The sequence below is a fragment of the Triturus cristatus genome, chromosome 11 (assembly GCF_964204655.1).
Source record: "Triturus cristatus chromosome 11, aTriCri1.1, whole genome shotgun sequence".
In the NCBI taxonomy this organism is placed as follows: Eukaryota; Metazoa; Chordata; class Amphibia; order Caudata; family Salamandridae; genus Triturus; species Triturus cristatus.
In genome coordinates, this window is record NC_140594.1 from 414,993,997 (window position 1) to 415,012,464 (window position 18,468).

Below are 18,468 nucleotides of genomic sequence, written 5' to 3' on the forward strand. Positions count from 1 at the left end.
AAGCTACAATTGTATCAATGCTGTCCGCGTTTTCAGTTGTCGGTGGTCCGGAAAAGACAGTAGTGCCTCTCTGCATCTTTATTCAGGCCCTGTAGTACGGTACACTACATTAAGTAGTTATGTTGTTAGTCCTGTTGGACTTAGAGAATATCGAAAGATATCATGCAGAAATAAAAATATATTAGAAAGAGATAGATATAAACCTTCTGCTGGAAAAACAGCCATTTGAGGTGAGCATACCTACAGTGTTGGTGGTAAAAATAAAGGATATATAAAGGAGCAACTATATCTATATATACACACAATTTTCTGGTTACGGGATGGGTGCAACAAACTGAACCAGGTTGGCATGCGATTTTAAAACGGACTTTGTGGTGATGGACACTGGCAGCGGGCACATTTGTTCTTTGCAACTCACGAGGACAATATTGGGACTCCCAATAGCAAAATGTATCGAATTGGCAAGCTCACTTGAGTGTTGATGAGTAATTAGGGGATAAATTGGGAGCAGAGCCGCAATGTACGAGGTGTCGCCTTTGAGAAAGGACGTTAAGTCCGAAACATGTCAGGCATGGGACAGCCGTTCGGTGTACATTAATGGAGCTGGTTTTCTGCCAATGAAGTTATAACCTATGAATGTGCACTTCGCCTGGGAGCGCTGATGTAAATTTCTGGGATGGGTGTTTTCACCGTCAATTGTGTGAATGAGGCTATTATGATAATGTGATTTATAGGCTGAATGTGTAGTTGTGGGATTTCTTTTGCTGTAAATATGGGAATCTACTGGGGAGTGGATATGTAGGCTTGGTTTTGTATTTTTTTTTTTTTTGTTTTAGTGTTTTAGGGTATGGATGTTTTTTTTTTGGGTTTTTTTTTACACATAGAGCCTCAATACGATGGACCGCAACCGTCAGAACCGCATCTACTGCTGTGGTCCGACCGATGCATTAAGATGTGTGCGGTCAGAGGCAGCAATCGGTGGGACGGACCAACACAATCCGACATTGATCAGAAAGGCCTCATAATCCCTTAAGGAAAGTGTTTTGGCTGACGAGATTACGATGTCGGGTTCCGACAGCCTTTCCATGTCGGTCTTTCTGACATGGAGAGGCTGTCGCAAAGCAACATTGAGGGTCCTTAGCAGGGCTTCCTTCCCACACGTCCCTCCGCATGTAGCCCCGGGGGGCACCTACAGTGAACCCCTTAACATCCCTGCACCGTGTGCCAGGCAACATGAGGTGCCTGCCACACGGTGCAGGGATGTTAAAAAACTTCCATTTTTCAATGGGAGCTAGTGCTGAGGGCGGCTTTGGCCCACCACACAAGCTCCCATTGAAAAATGGTAGTTTGCGACCGCACCGTGTAACATCTCTTTCACAGTAGTGATACCGTGACAAACACTGAAAGACGCCGAATACGCGCAGGTGTATTGACGAATGGCTGAACACGGCCTCGGATGCATTAATGAACCAAGACAAACCAGTCTTACTGTATCACAACAGTGAAAGAAACTTTACACAGCCCTGAAAAACTCTCAATTTTTTTTAATGTGTATATTAAAGCCATGTATGGACTTGGGCAGACCACAGAACTTATCCTTCGGAAATTGGGAATGAGTATACACATTTTTTGCACTGAAGAAGCCCATAACAGGGCAAAATGTGTGTTTTTTCAGCCATAAGTCTTTGACTAAAGACTCACAAACGCCAAGGAAAATGCCTCGCAAATCATCTGTTACTGTCAATAATGTAGCATATTGGCTTTACTTTTGTATTCTTTGTAATTGAGTCTCTACTATTTTTATAAAATTTGAATTATGAATGGCTTATCTTGGTGGTTAGCCATTTGAGATGGGCAATTACAATTTTTGTACCTATAGAAGTAAAAACACACGTGGTGGTGCGGCAAACGGGTCACCTTGCTGCCTATACTTGCTCAGTCTCTCAGAAATGTACGACCACTTTAAGATGGCACCTCTTTATACATAGAGGACTGTGTCAGTTGTGGATGTGGCTGGTATTTCCCAATGAGTGGTGTGTTAATGTGCATGTGGGTTGACGTCTCCCTACTTTAGTGCGTATTCGTCCACTGGGATATATAAAGGAGGTTTGAGGTATGGAATATGTCTTTGTTGGTGTTCTATACAGTGCACAACTAAATTAAATAAAAAACATGGTCCAACAAAAACTATACAATTGGCCACTTCAAGATGGTGCCTCCTCATACCTATGATAGTTTTGATGCTGCCAGTTTTACCCGTACAATGATTTTAATTGGTTGAAGAAAAGTTTTTTAAATGAGGGTACTTTAGTGCATATTCCTCCATTGTGATATTAAAAGGAGGTTTTAGGTTGGAAGTTTGGAATATGTCCTTGTGGTGATTTTATACGGGGCACAACTAAAATTGAGAAAAAAAAAACAGGGTCCATCGATAACAACATTACTGGCCACTTTAAGATGAAATAAGCCTTTGTTGGTAGCTTTATATGGAGCACAATTAAAATAAAGAAATGACATGGTCTGATAAAAGTAACATCATAGGCCACTTCAAGATGGTACCTCTTTATACTTGGAGGGTTATGTCAGTTTCGATATGGGCAGTTTTCTCAGCAGAAGGATTTTAATTGGACTGAGAACAAACGATTTTGAAATAAGGGTACTTTAGTGCATATTCCTCCATTGTGATATAGAAAGGAGGTTTGAAATATGTCCTTGTTTGGTGGTTTTATACAGAAAACCACTTAAATTAATGGGGGAAAAAACATGGTCCGACAATAACATTACTGGCCACTTTAAGATAAAATATGTCTTTGTTAGTAGCTTTACATGGAGCACAATTAAAATAAAGAAATCACATGGTCTGACAAAAATGAAATTACTGGCCACTTCAGGATGGTATCTCTTTATACTTTGAAGGCTATGTCAGTTTCGATATGGCCGGCTTTCCCATAATGAGGATTTTAATTGGATTGAGAACAAAAATATTTTAAATGAGGGTACTTTAGTGCAAATTCCTTCATTGTGATTTAAAAAGGGAGTTTTGCAATAGGTCCTTGTTTGGTGGTTTTAAACGGAGCACAACTAAAGTAAAGAGAGAAACGGTCCGACAAAAACAACATTATTATAGTCCCACTCCAAGATGGTGCCTCTTTATACCTAGAAGGCTACATTATTTTTGATGCGACCGGTTTTCTCCGTAAGAGAATTTAATTGGATGGAAAAGAAAAGTTTCTCTAATGAGAGGTGACAGTGAGGGTTTGAATGTATTAGTGGACTGGATTGGAGGGATGGTGATTTAAAAGGAGGAAATTGATCAATGTGGCCGCTTTTGGCCAACATTTGTGGAACAAGGACACTGAATAGCATGTCTATGAAGAGAGTGGTGTATGTAAGTGGACTTCTTTTGTTAATAACACTGGCATTATTAATAACACAAAGATATTTCTAGATGGCACTGATTTTTGCTCTATCAGTGCCTATGTCATTTTCCATGGGGGTGATTTGCTATGCACAGAGAGTTTTAATTGAATGTGAAGTATGATGTGATGATTGCGAGTTAGCTTTATTGCGGCCGAGAGGTTGAACTGCTGTTTATTGTGGTATGATGTTTCGAGTCTGATCCTTGTGATACGGAATGCCAGATGTTGTACTTGATGTGATGTTTGTATCGTGAACGTTTATTTGCAATAAGTATTGGGGTGATAACCAATTTTTGTTGTTGTTGTATTTTTAGGATAATAAAAATCTTTTCGCTGATGTATACATATATTCTTTCTAGAGATCACATTCTTGGGCGATATGAACCCTTTGATATTGAGAGATCGAGAATTCCGATTCATTCGTTACTATTAAAATGTAAGTAGTATTATAAAATGTTGAGTTTTTATTTCTTGTCCTATATAGTAAAGAGGTTTTGTAGGATTGTAATTTTACTGTTTTTGATTGACATTGAATTCAATATTGTTGATATACGATGCAAACTTGTTGTAATAAGGGACACACGTGGACTGAGGTCACTAGAGGATGAATGTTGTGTTTTATAAATGTATAGTTTCTCATTAGATTAGAACATGAGGATTGTATTTTCATTGCTTGTGATTGATATTTAATACATTATTATTGGTATATAAGGCAAACTTGTTGCAAAATGGGGAACATGTAGTTTAAGGTCATTATGAGATATGAAGTGAGTTACAAATGTTTTGCTTTTGATAAGATTCTAAAGTGAGGTCCTCTGTCATGCCATGATTTATGGAACAATGGACAGAAGTTTATAATTCATATAATTAGGTAAACCATCATGTGAGAATATACAAGATAATGTTGTGGATGTTTATAAGTAAAACTGATAGAATTATTTGTTCATTTTAGATATAATTGAATATTTATATTCTTGGAGATCCATTTTTTTGCTGTCATAATTAAATGCTTATTTTCGGAGATATTGTTTATTTCGATACTTCGTAAATTCAATCTCCTTTCTGTTGTATATGAGCCAATCTGTTATGGGTGACATTTTAGTTTTGAAAAAAAATGAATATGTTTTTAACTCATTGGGTGTTTTTGCAAGTTTTTCACAGCCATGATGAAGACCAGTTTGTTGTATGAAACACGTTGGCCTGGGCTGAAACATTTTCTATGGAGAACAAAAACTTTGGAAATAAGAGATATCGGCTCTAGTATTCTGAATGGACTGAATGAAGAATGGATTTTGACTGCCATATATATCGGGCCTTCACTGTTTTTGATAACCTTTTGGTGTAAAGAAAAAAAATCACTCTTGTAGTGCTTCCCTTTGTAGTGTGTTTGTTTTATACGTTTATAGTGTGTTTCTCTATAGCTTTGCAAAACTCCCTCAGTGCTCTCTGCTATAAGTGAAACACCTGTTGGCTATTAACATGTTTTTGAGAACAATGTCACAATTTCAGTGGAATGAATGAAATAATTGAAACTGCAAGTAAGAAACAACTCATCATTTCTGCTGAACACCCCAAGGATATTTAGTCTGTAATATATCTGTTGTAACAGAAATAAAGAAATAATATGTCATTGGGTCTGCAGAATTAGTTTAAACCTACTACTAAAAACCAATTGAGAAGCAAACATTCAAAAAGAAATGCGCCACCAATTCCAACGACTTGCAAATCACTTACTATAAACAAAAAAATAACATTTTTGACTTATGGTGCTATGAAAATGACAATTATGACAAGGCGCTTCCAGCTCAAATTGCTATGGAGCAACACAATGTAATTTATGTAGAGGCAAAAGGAAAATTTTGTAAACCAAGAGTTACTGGTGTAGAAAACATAAAACATAATATGGTTGTGTAAAAATTAAAAATTAAAACATATTGTGGGCGGCTCATACAACACTGGGAGCACTTTCATGGATTATTTAAGGTTGTATCCTCTTAGGGTAACACCGGATGTTTGCTCCTGGAGACATGTCTTAATTTGGGAAACATATCTTATGCCAATGTAAGGAACTTATTTAGATTTCTGTATAAATTATCAGGATGTGGAATTCCTATAGCCCGAACGCGAGAACATTTTGTCTGAGGTCAAGTGCAATAAGACTTTATGTTTGTTTTGTCCATGGGACAAGTAGGCAGAACACTCTGCAGCACAAACCCTTTAGTTGCCAGTTTAGGGCACCACATTATGGATCTAGGAAGGGCTGTGTCTGCAGTTGATGTAATATGTGTATCCATATGTTAATGCTGTTCAAACGTGTGGTTAGGTTTTATTTATGCATAGCCTTTATAATAATTAGGGTGAGCATTGCAAGGAAATGGTGGAAGCTCAACTGCACTGGTGACAGTGGTTCCAGTATAAAAATGTGTACACATGTTTGCAAAGTTTAACAACATGAGGTTATGGATAATGCTACCAGAATGTCTTTCTGAGTGGATGCAAATATCTGCAGAAGCTTGAAAGTAAGGTTGATGATTCTTTGCTTTGAAAATGATTTGGCTAAACTACTGCGAACTTTAAGGTACCATTTTTTTTTAAGCATCATTTAGTAAAATGTGTTGATAGATGCTAGTATTCCCAACAATATTGGTTATGGAAAATCAGTGTAACCAGTTTCAACAAAATTATGGGAAACATGAAAATATACAAACATTGGCAAAGCCAATAGTTCTGACATTGACGTCCAGCCTTTTGGTTTTTCTCACTGCGTGTCTTGACATTTTCTTTTTTTTTTTTTTTTTTAAACGTTATTGTTGTGGGAGCTGCTGGGACCTCACCATTATAACAAACACGAGCAAAAAGCTAAAATATTTTTGGTCTCAAAAAGCACACATTCACAGTAGTCCCTGGTACAGAGCAACTACTTTATGCGCTAATATGCTTCTTGTGAAAGAGCAGAATGCTGTCACTCACAGTGAAGCCAGCCGATCGATAGAGAAATTACCTAACTAGAGGCCCAATACTTAAGGAAAGTCACAGAAGTGCACACATGGTAAATGTCCTTACATTAACGCAGATTTACAGCTTTCATGAAATTACAGAAGTAGGACAGGAAATCGTTCTCCTACAAAATATATTAACTGCATTTTAGCATGAGCAAATATGCATGGGTAGATTTGCTCATGCAAATATATGCTGAGCATTTACAAGCTCACTTTCCCTCCAATCCCTTTTTTCTCCCTCCTGGAAAAAGTTTTACTCCTGCCCGACAGGAGTAAATTTCTGTTTACAAAGTGGGAAGATATTTTGAGAATGGAGGGGTAAATGTGTGCAGACTTCATTGTTTTGGCGGTTTGAAGAATGCTCTTATGTGCCCGATTTAAGAGTGTAAACATTACCTGTTTAAGTGCTGGGAAATGAGATACTGTTAGAGTACTGCAGAACATGTAAAAGAAGCATGGGGTGGCACATTCACAGTTGGGAGGAGAGAGCTGTTATCATTTGAAAGGGACGGGTATCAACAGGCTGAGGGTGAATAGGTAAAAAAATATATGTCTGTACAGCAAAGTGTGACTGTAAGGTTAATGTATTTATATAAAATGATTTCAAATGTACTAGATTTTTAGGAAGGCACAAAAAACGACGTTTCAAGATCTGAAAGCGCAGGGTGATCCCTACCAACTAAGAATTATGGGAAAAAGGCTTTTATGGATGGGATTCCGGATTAGTCAATCGGTCTCCCTCGTGTTGAGTTTCAACATTCCACTCACTCCCTTAAAAGTATACAAATACAACACATGTACCCACAAAAACTGTCAGGGCAACAAATTGTACAGAAGTGACTATACTTCACCTGAAAATACAAAAAATATTTTCCAAAACCTACTGCATATATGACAATATTTTAGAGCAGGAAAGTGAGAGATATTTAAAAAATTGTCGGGAGAATCTACTATATTCCCAACTCACATATTGAAGCAGAGGCGATCTCTCTGAATCAGGGCTATTTGTATGTATGATGACAAGCAGCATTTAATTTTTTTGCAGATTAATAACATTGCGCAAACAAAAACAGAGTTCTAAACTCTGGCAAACAAAAACAAGAACTCTGTTTTTGTTTGCACTTTGTAAAACTGCCAAAAATAAAGTGTTGAGGCCTGTCACATGCTCTAATCTCCCCCTCCAAGAATGAAGGACAAAGCGTTAGCCTTCGATATCAGGGGTAATTCTTGGAAGGGGAGATTGGAGTGTGCGTGAGAGGCATTAACACTTTATTTTTCGCAGTTTTACAAAACTCCAAATCGGGTTTCTGCATGCAGGAATCGGGAGGAGTGAAACTAGCCTTGAAATCGGTAGTCTCCCGCCTGAATCGGTAGGGTTAGCATGTATGAATACCAGGACTGGGAAGCATCCTAGAGTTAAACCATTACAATGACCCATAGAAAACTCCTTCTCTACAGCATTCCTTGAAAACACACACACGTTTCCCCAGTGCCTATAAACGAAACTGGTTTGCTTTGTACGTAGCACTTGGTATTGAAGTGTCTTCCTGCTGTGAAGTAATCCTAAAACGAAAATCAAACCTACTGAATTTGCCAAGCTCAGAAATTAGATTCTCATAATATTAAGGACTGGGAAAGACGGTGGCCCTTTATACAGGGCAAAAATCTCAATTTAGGCGAACACTGCCTCCTTCTAAGCAAATAGTATCGGTATTTATCAATTCTTTTACTTTTCGTACCTCTCAGCTTCAGAAATACGATGAAAATAGATGTTTAAGTGGTGATGCTGCGAACCCTCCAGGACCAGCCAGGAGCTGGTTACTTAGCACCCGATCTCTAATACAAGATTTCTTTTACCTAGCTTTCGACTCAAAAACCTACCTCAAAAACCGAAGGCAGGCGGAGCCAATCCGTGAGTTAGATCATGATAACTGACAGGAAGAGAGACGGTCTACGTACGGTCTGGTTTGCTGGTCCACATCATTAATGCCTGCAATTGGTCAGAAAGAGAGAAAGGCCCGCCCTGAGGAAAACATCTCTGCTGCCCTGGAAGTGACCGCCTTCCTGCCTCCTGGAAGTGATTGGCCCTCGACCCGGTAGATAGAGCTCCAATGCCACATGCACCGCCAATGCAGAATGTGACCTCTGGCGTCCCTAACAACGTACCAACACAACACGTGATTTCTTGAGCGGGTTTTCTCAGCCTTATTGCTTATAAATGCGCGGTAGCGCACCAAATAAACCGCGTAGTTACATGTTTGTGCCACTCAAATTCGTAGATGGCCTCTCTTCACTTGTGCTGACATACGCAGCGGGATGCGTCCTGGCTGCACGCTTCCCCGTCTGTCACTATGTTGCTCTAAAGAGGTTAGCTTTCGGTAAGGGTTGCTGCCTTTTTTCAGACAATACATTTATTTTTCCGTATTTGTAAATACCTTGTACACAATTAGCTTTAGATCAGCGATTTTATTTGCTTTAAAAAACCACGTGTGCAACCCTGCCAAGTGACACTCATCAGAAATTGGTTTAACGCAAATGGGATAGCATACAAACCAGCAGATTGTAATTGTCAGGACCGCAGGTGAGGACACAAATTAATAAACCACTCATGACATCACCTCCAGGCACCCAATCAGGGCATGCCTTTGCCATATAATGTCAGAACACCATATCTATTCCACTTTCTTTTCCAGCGACGTCGAACCCAACTGACCACTCAACCGTCAAAATGGAGTGGATTCTCTTGTCAGAACATTAGAACTGGAACCTGGGATTAACCATGCTGAAACTCGCATATTCCGTTTTCTGCTCAGAACCTAGGAAGAAGGTGCAATTTCCAACTTGCAAGAAAAATCTCCACAAATCTCATTAGGTCAATATCGTTAATTTATCAATGAAAGAATTCACCCATCACATTAATCCAACACAAGGGTGGGCAGTTTTACATCATACAAAAACCAACAGACATAATTTGTAAAAAGAATCAGGTGGGACAATCCTCGCCTCCAATACCTAATAGAATAAAAAATTCTAGACACGTTAGGTAGATTTTTTTTAAAATTCTATGTCAGGATCAGAGGCTTTGGATTATGCTTGTTCAAAGCGTATTTAATACCGCTGAGGCTACATCTAAAATAGGTTTGGAATAGACTGTTTTAAAAGCAGAATCTGAAGACCAATCAGCAGCCGTCATAATGTCCTGTAGTTGAGATCCAGGAAAAAAAGATTTGGAGGTCATTGCTCCTCTGACCGAGTGGGTCCCAAATTTACTAGTATGCACACCCGCTTCTCCTAAGAGCTACTTTACCCATCCAGCCAAGGTGACGGAAGAGACAGCATTAATAAGCTTTTGGAGGGAAATCAACAACTGGCCGCCAGCAGAGCGGCAAAATTCTTAAGTCCTATCCTCATATTCCTTCAAGCATTGCACAATAAATACTTTTTGATTGTTTGGAAGTGCAGATATGTAATTTGCCAGGAATCAGTCTTTGTTTTTGAGGCTAAAGTAAAAGAAACCCAGGCGAGGGTAAACACCCTACCTGTTAAATCCAGAACTTTAACATCAGACACTCTCCTGCAAGACACCAAGCAAAGCATCAAAGTCAGCTTTGCCAACAATTGCATCCTTGAGAGATCAGAATTGGCTGGCTACATCTGTTGAAAAGAAAGGGCAACACAGTTGGGTATCGGAGGGTTGCCCGAGCGAATACCAAGCATGAGCCGGCTCACCAAGGGGTGACCGCAGACTGGTTTCCCATTCACCAAGGCATGCCCTGCTGAAATGGCAGAACAATAGTTGCTCACAGAACAATAAACTTGTCCTTAAGATGCCAAGCTCGCTAGGAAATTGATGACAATGGCGGGGTCCCAAGGGATCCAAACTCTGCTGGTTGTACCAACCCAGCCAGGGTCACCAAGCAGAGGCAAAACATTTATGTGTGGCGTCTGACCTGGATCGGAGAAGAACATTTTCAGATTTCTTCGAAAGGCCAGGCAAGAGCCAACGTTTCATGAAATATGCCCCGCCATGAGATGTAGATGGCCCTGCATCAGAAAGGGATGTCAAACCCCCACCAGATTCAGAAGATGATCCTGGAATCAAGTAATCTGGGACGGACACACACAAGACATCAGAAGGGAGGTGAAAGGGGGTAACCTGGGTTGAGTTCTCCAAAATGGAGTTATCAGAGTGAGTTCTGCCTGCTGGCTGTCGAGTTTGGGCTGACGGTCTCAGGATCAAGAGGAAGGGAGGAAAAACATAATGGAGAGAGCTATACTAATCTTGAAAGGAGGCATCTGTGGCCAGAGCCATCGGATCCGCATGCCAGGAAATTCTTTGCAGAAGTTTGCTGGAAAAACGGGAAGCAAACATCTGTGTGTTAGAGATCCCATTGCTTCTGACCACTTGGTCTCGCCCAGTTTGTTGATGTACTGGACTGCGGAGACGTTGTCCATTCTCAGTAATACACAATTTGAAGAGTGGGGGGCAAGCGCTTTGATGGTGAAAGAGCCCGCCAAGAGCTCTAAGCAATTTATGTTGTGTGTGGATTCGTTGGACATCCTTTGCCCGCCCATGGAGACGTTCCCGCATCTGGCCCCTGAACCCTACTGGCTGGCATCCAATTCGATCACTCCATCTGGACAGGAGCCAAAAAAAAGTGCCCGGTCGTTCAAGGCAGCCATTTGATTGAGCCACCATTGCAGCTCTGCTCGGTTATCTAGTGTGAGGTCCATCATCTTGTAATAGGAAAGACCCCGTTGAAGGTGCCTGATCTTTAGACGTTGTAAAGCTCGATAGTGTAAAGGGGCTGGGGATATTGTCTGTATGGAGGAGGCTAAATTTTCTCGGAACCGCGGACGGCGGCTGGCTGTCAGTATGTGGTCATGGCGGCGGGCACACTCAAGGCCATTACCTGCCTCTATCAGAGAATGGCCACGGAACATCTGGCTCCTTTGACTGCATTTAGGGATAAGTGGGAGACCGATATCGGGAAACCTATCCCGGAGCTGACGTGGCCTAAGTTGCAGAGACGGGCATGGAAGAGTACGCGTAATGCCCGGTTTCAGCTGGTGCAGTATTTCACCCTGCATAGGGCATACCTGACGCCAGCTAAATTGTTTCAGTACTTTGGGGGGCCCACACCGCAATGCCCTCATTGTGGGGAGGAGGGGGCTGACTTTAAGCACATGTTTTGGTCCTGTGATGCTTTAAGCTGCTACTGGGAGGGGGTTGTCGGCTGCCTGGCCCAAGTGACGGGGCGGGACCTGCGGGTGGAGATGGGAGTTTGTTTGTTGCTCTGGTTCCCACACACGCCGCGCACGAAAACCACGAGCAGGTTTTGCGATCTGGGGTTGGTGGTGGCCAAAAGAGAAATTACCCTCCACTGGAAGTCCAAGACGGGTCCCAGCTTCACGAGGTGGAGAACGACCTTTACCAAGTGGGCGAGTAGCGAGGGCACGCTCCGGCTGCAGCTTGCGCTTCGGGGAAGTGATGACAAGGCTCTGGCCTTGGCCCGGGCATGGGAAGCGCTAGTGGTAGACCTCCAGGGGTGGGGACTAGGGGAGGGGGGGGGACCCTGAGGCACTGGAACACCCGGCAGGAACCTAGGGGTGAGGAGAGGCTAGCTGATTTGATCATGGGGGCCAGGGGCTTTCCCTTTCCTTTTCCTTTCTGCTGGGGGCCTGATTGTGGTGGTGGGGGGGGGTTCGTGGCTCCTAACACAGCTACCTCTGAAAGAGGTTTATCCTGGTATCGGGCGTCTCGGCACACTGACATGTGGGAGGGGGGGGGGGTGAGTTCGTTTTGGGGAGGGTTTGGGGACAGTGCATTGGTAGTTGGAAGTGGCCCGGATTGAACTTGGACATAGCACTATTTGCCGATGGCGGCCACGGACCTGATTTACATTGTGTATGTCATTTGTGATTGAGTAATGCAATAAAAATTGTTTTTGCAAAAAAAAAATGGAGGAGGCTAATAGCCCCACAATTCAGTCTAGGACCCTAAGAGAGACACAATCTTTGGAAAGGGCTGAGCGAATTTCCTTCTGCATGAGCTTCAACTTTGGACGGGGAAGGGAAAGGAGAGCTGGCACGGAGTATGTTTGGAAGCCGTGGAACTCTATGCACTGGGAGAGCAAAAGACTGGACTTCTTTTGATTGATCAGGAAGCCCAAATCTTGGAGCAGCGGAATGGTCCATGAAAAGTGGGTTAGCAGGAGGTGTTTGTCTTGAGCCAGGATGTCATCGAGATAAATTATAAGAATAACCCCTCTGGAGTGAGGTTTTTCCACTACTGGACGCATCACCTTGGTGGAGCACCATGGTACTGAGGACAAACCAAAAGGAAGGACCTTGAAATTAAACCATTGACCCCCACACATGAATTGGAGGAACCTGCGATGAGGGGGGGAACATGGGAATAGAGAGATATGCACAATTCAGGTCAAGACGGACCATCCAATCTCTGTACTGAAGGATGTTTCTGAGGAGAGGAATCCCCTCCATTTTGAAATGGTGATAAAGGGCCCAAGAGCACCTTAATTTTGATGACCAGACCGGCACCCTTCCCTTTTTTGGGAACCACAAAAATGTTGCTGCAAAACCCAGCGGTAGATGGGTGGCAATGGAAAATCTCCCCTTTCTGATGTAGTTGGGTCAGGAGTGGGAGGAGGGGCTGGTGGGGTGTCCCGAAAAACTCCAGCTTGAAACCAGAGATAGTTTTCAGAACCCTTGGGTCCCACGTGATGGATTACCGGCTGAACAGATGAAGGGGAAATACAGTTTGCCTTAAGAGGTGTTAAACTTTCCTTGGCCTCGGGAGGGAGCTACGTGGTAATGATAATGCTCTCCACGGTTTCTGGTAGGGTAGAAGTTGGTGTGCCTCAGCGTTGTAGGTACGGCCTCTGCCGTGGTAGGTTCTATAAGGGCCTGAGGTGTACGGATGGCCGGTTGAATGCCCTCTGTATCGGCTGGCCCGCCCACCCAAAAACGCATTGGTTGCGAAACACCTTGTGCAGTGAGGACTGCGCTTTGTCGAGCGCTGTAAAACTTTGCACAAATTTTCCTAGTTCTTTCACGAATCTGTGTCCGAAGAGGAGGCCATTCGTCTTTGGGCCCGGTTCTGTGCTGGCCATTTCCACTAGTTTGGGATCTATCCAGATGAGTATAGCTCTACGGCATTCTGCCAATAAGGCGCAATTAGCGTTTCCCAGTATGCATAGAGCTCTCTGAGCCCATCCAACGAATGTGTCTGGGTCGAAATGAGAGGCCATGTCCTTAGCTGAGACGGTCATCTCCCCAATTTTGCTTAGGGGGCAAGTCAGGTCAAGAAATGCATCTTGACAGGCTTTCCACGACCTGTAGATCTCCTTCTGGGGGTCTTTAAATTAGCGTTTCAAAACGGTAGCTAAATTTGGGTCTATCTCTGGTGGGTCAGTCCCTTTGTGATGTCAGGCCAGAGACACTTAGAGCGCAATCTATTGTGCACCTCTTGGTTACGTTTGTTAACCTAGTCTGCAACAGGAGGGAGGCGGAGCGGGTGTGGATAATAGAATCTGGATCAAAATCCTGGGGGTTTTCGGGGGGGGGGGGGGGGGTAGGTGGAGGGGCGTGTGAAGAGGCAGAGGGGTGAGAACTGTCACGTTGGCCTCTCGGACGTTTCTGCGGTGGGAGAGTAGAAAATAGTGTCTACAGGAGAGGAGGCGGGAGGGTAAGCGTTCGGTTCATATGAGGTGGAAAGCGCATAGGGAAGCGTTTGCTGTGCACTGCGGTGATCATTTGATATGGAGATGCAAGCGGTCTACGTGCGAGGCAGTGTGGCTCACTCTGCTCAGTATACCAGGGCTTCTCGCAGCATGCGTAACGCGCGATCGGAGAGCTAGAAATGGAACAAGATGTCTGAGCGATAAACGCTCCGCTTTCCGCCTACTAAGCACCCACGTTGGGTGCATGATTTGCATCTAAGCGTCCGCAGCGCCAATAATAATGAAATAAACAATGTAGGCAAAATTTTCGCAAGAGTAAAGGACAGAATACATTTTATGTTACTTTTCGTTGATGCGTATCAGCAAAGAAAGAGGAATAGAAATGAGGTCCTGACATTATATCGGCAAAGGCATGACCTGATTGAGTGCTTGAGGAGGACGTCATGAGTGGTTTATTGGGAAATGTAGTTTTTTGAAATATTGAATTTTAATTGGATGCTGTGAAAAAGTGTTAGTAAACAGCAAAGAAAGAAAACATAATCCGAAGCCTCCGGTCTTGACATAGAATTATGCACTCTTTCGTCACTTTTTTTCAAGTTTTATAAATACTTTATTAAAACTAGGAACAGAGTATTATGACAAACATTTCATCAAACTAGTGGATATTATATGACAAAAACTTGAAAACTACAGCGAAAAACAAATTTTACAATAATTAAGAGTTACTACTAAAGGATGCTGTATATAAAGTCATGTTTTAAACATTTTAAATATTAAGTATGGGGAAGAAAACGGGGAGGAGAGGGAGGGAGGAAAAAAACAGAGGGGGGATCCCAAAGATTCAGTGTCATAGAAGCATATAAATAGAACATAACCTACTAAACTAAGGTAGTTAAATGATCATCAAAAAATAAAAATAGACACATTCGAAGCAATTACAATAAGAAAGTGAATGTCAAGGGGGAACAATAGCCTGGAGTAACTCCCACATGTTCAGGGTGGTTTTAAATTCTCTGAAAAAATACCATTCTTTATTAAATAATTTTTACTACTATTATTTGAAAATGTAGTAATAGGTAACCCTAATAATTCATTGCTATTCTTATAACTGGTAAAGGATGTAAGAGCCCTGTCTAATCTATGATGACAACAAATACAATACCATCAAGTTTTGAATGAAATGGCAGAAGAACATTTCCAATTGAAAGTAATCTGTTGAAAAGCTACAGCAATTAATAAATCAAACAATTTGTTTTTGGATAAAATAGGAGCATCATCAGTGTCAATCAAGCTACCAAGAAAAAGATATAAAACTTTAAAGGGATATTGAGAATGGAAAAAATGTATTAATTTGATGCCAAACCCTGGCCCAAAAGGAAAGAATGGGAGGGCACCAAAACAGCATCTGCATTAAATCACTAGTAGGAGAATCACAGGACCAGCATTTATCGGCGTTTTCAAGGGAGATGGTGCCAGATTAGAAACCTGTTCTAGATAAAGAATAACGTTTGTTTTGTATCCGCTGTTCTGGAAATTTTATAGTTTCTCCCAAATTTTATCCCAAAGGTTAGAGGGTACTGAAAAAACAAACCTGCTTGCCATAGTAGTCCCACCTGTTTTGCACCCACTTTATAGAGTTTCTCCCAAATTTTATCCCAAAGGTTAGAGGGTACCGAAAACCAAATCTGCATGCCATAGTAGTCCAACCTCTTTTGCACCCTGGTTTCTTAAGAACATTTAGTATTCTAACTACAGATACATTATGCTCCTTAACTGTCCTGGTGAATATAAAGATGTCATCCTGAAAAGCTTGTACCCCAGGGATGTCAAACATATAGTACATACGCATTTAAAATACACTGGCTGCTGAAGCTAGACCAAATAGCAACCATGAACATTTGTAGGCACCAAAAGGATTAATAAAAGTCGTAAGTAACTGTGACATTACCTCTAAAGGTACTTGATGATACACTGCTTCTGAATTTATATTACGAAGAAAACGTATCACCACCCAATATTGTCAATAACTCTTGTATCTTAGGCAAAGGATGGCAATCTAGTACAAAGTTTTCATTAAAAAAAACGACGATCGGGGGCGTAGCTTGCAGCTGCGGAAGATGGCCGCTTACTGAAAGCGCTGCTCTAGCGGTCAGCGAATAAGCCCAATCATCCGGTATGAACCGTTCATTGAAGGGGCAACCGTAGATGCCTGACTGCACCGGAGAGTGGCTGCGTCCAAATGTGGCTAGTGGCGGCCGAGTAACCGGACCGGCGACGAAAAAACAGCGAGCGGAGGGCTGTGGCTGAGCGAGGGCAAGATGGCGCCCGCCAGAGATCTGTGACCGGGGACCTCCGATCTCCCTTCAGCTGTGGCCGTTTACTGCGGAGCCGATGCGGACTGCTCTCTGAGGCGGATCGGTGTGAGTGGCCGAGCCGGAGTAGTCCGAGACGGAGTGCTGGAGGGCGTGCAACCTGCCTGTTGAGAGGCCCCAGTCGCCACGGTCGAAACATTGAGCTCCGGCGGGCCCTGCATCTCCGGCGGCGAGTGAGGTGAGCACAACCTTCTCGGACGTATTTACCCTGGAGGGGGGGAAGCAGCTTCCTCCTGAACCGCCGCGCCTCCCGACGCCATTCAAGACTCTTGGGTGGTGTACAGCCCTTCCCCCATCGGCTGGGAGCGGGTATTCCAGGCGGTTGAGGACTGCAGACCGGCTCATTGCTGCGGGAGGAGCGCACCTGGCCCCTGCATAATAGCAGACCCCCCCGGGGGGGGGGGGGGGAGGGCACGTGCCCTCTGCTGTTAGAGTACTTTGAGAGGTCCGCTAGAAGATGCGCAGTGGCGGCCTGGCAAATCTACTGTGGGGCCATAGATCAGCCTGTTGGGTGTAGGTGAAAAGCCCCACACACTCGCCGGTTTTTGGCCCTGTGCAGCGACATGAGGCAGCGCTGGTAATTTCTCCTAGAGGAGGCCCCATCTACGCTCCGACTGTCCTCTCTGCCCAACACGAGGTTCCCCCGACGGAACATAGTATGAGTGTCGCCAGAGCATACTGCGTGGTGGAGGCGACTGGTCCTGTCGGTGGCCGGCTTGTCCTCAAACATACGAACCAGCCGAAGAGGTATAAGTTCAGCTCATCTGGATTGGGGCCCCTCCAGTAGATTGTTTGTGACCCAGGGACACCGTATACTCTCCATCATGGGCCGCACTAAACCACCAGGCCCAGGGCAGGCGAACCAGATCGACAATTACACCGTCGCAGTGGGGCGCGAAGAGAGAGCAATGGGAGGTGGCCAGCAGGACGTCTCCAAGGACAATGTCCCGGACCCCTCATTAAAGGACATAATGAGGGCTATAAGCTCAAATGGGCGGCTAGTGAGAGCACACTCCGGTACCAGCTAGCTCACCGGAGACCAGATGACAGGGCTCAGGCGGCAGCAACGGCATGGGAACTGCTTGTGCAGGCCTTGAGGGACAATCTGGCTAGTGGAGAGGAGGCGAAGAACCCTGATGACGCAGCGGATAGAGTCGTGGCATGAGCTCCCCTACCAAGCACACACGAGTAGAGATCACTGGATTTTTCCCGCTACTCACCACACACAAACTACTCCTGCTAGGCGCAAAGAGGGGGGGGGCACTAGGGAGGGGAGGGCGGAGGGTGGGATAGTGGGGTTAAGGCTTTATAGAAGTAGACAGTAAGCTTAGTACGAACCTAGGGGAACAAGGGGCCAACGATCAAAAGCGGGCAGTGGGTTTCCCCACAGGGAGTTCGTCCTTATCAGTGCTACCTCAATGTACCTTACGAATGAGTGTTGCCGCCCGGCCTCCGGGATGTGGGCAGTACGGCTGTGTACGAGGCACAAATTAATGCTTATGGGGGGGACGGAGAACCCGCGCTGCTGATATGCGCCCTGGTTGCTGTACTTAATACTTGGTCCTGCAATAAAAACGGTTTGACAAAAAAAAAATGAGGGCTATAAGGGATTCCGGGGGACCCTGGAACCTAAAGTGTACTCGGTGACCAAGGAAGTCAATCTCTTGCGCGCGGACTTCAAGAAAATGTCAGAGAAGGTTTCCGCGGCCGAGTCAGGCATCGGGAGCCTTCAGTCCAAAACCAAACGGCTGGAGGAACAAGTTGCCACCCTCGCGAAAAACCAAGCTGAGATTTATGCCCGACTAGAGGATCAGGAAGGGCGAGCCCGGCGCAATAACATCCGTGTAGTGGGGGTGCCAGAAGGGATGGAAGGACCCTCTACGGACTGGTTTATAGAGGACCTGGTGCTAAATCATCTGAAGCCCAAACGTCTATCCAACTTTTTCTCCGTTGAGAGGGCCCACAGGGCATTGGG

At 43.9% G+C, this 18,468-nt stretch overlaps 1 protein-coding gene across 4 annotated transcripts in view; it reads right to left on the minus strand.

Moving 5' to 3' along the window:
• ELMOD3 (ELMO domain containing 3) overlaps positions 1-8,436 on the minus strand; it is a 184,289-nt gene extending 175,853 nt beyond the window's left edge. For 2 of the 4 annotated variants that reach the window (XM_085636131.1, XM_085636129.1), the window contains exon 1: positions 8,300-8,436. The gene's annotated coding sequence lies outside the window, so the exon portion shown is untranslated. Of the gene's footprint in view, positions 1-8,157 lie in introns of all 4 variants that reach the window. The other 2 variants (XM_085636130.1, XM_085636127.1) reach the window with 1 other exon arrangement.
• Between the last annotated feature and the right edge of the window lie 10,032 nt (positions 8,437-18,468).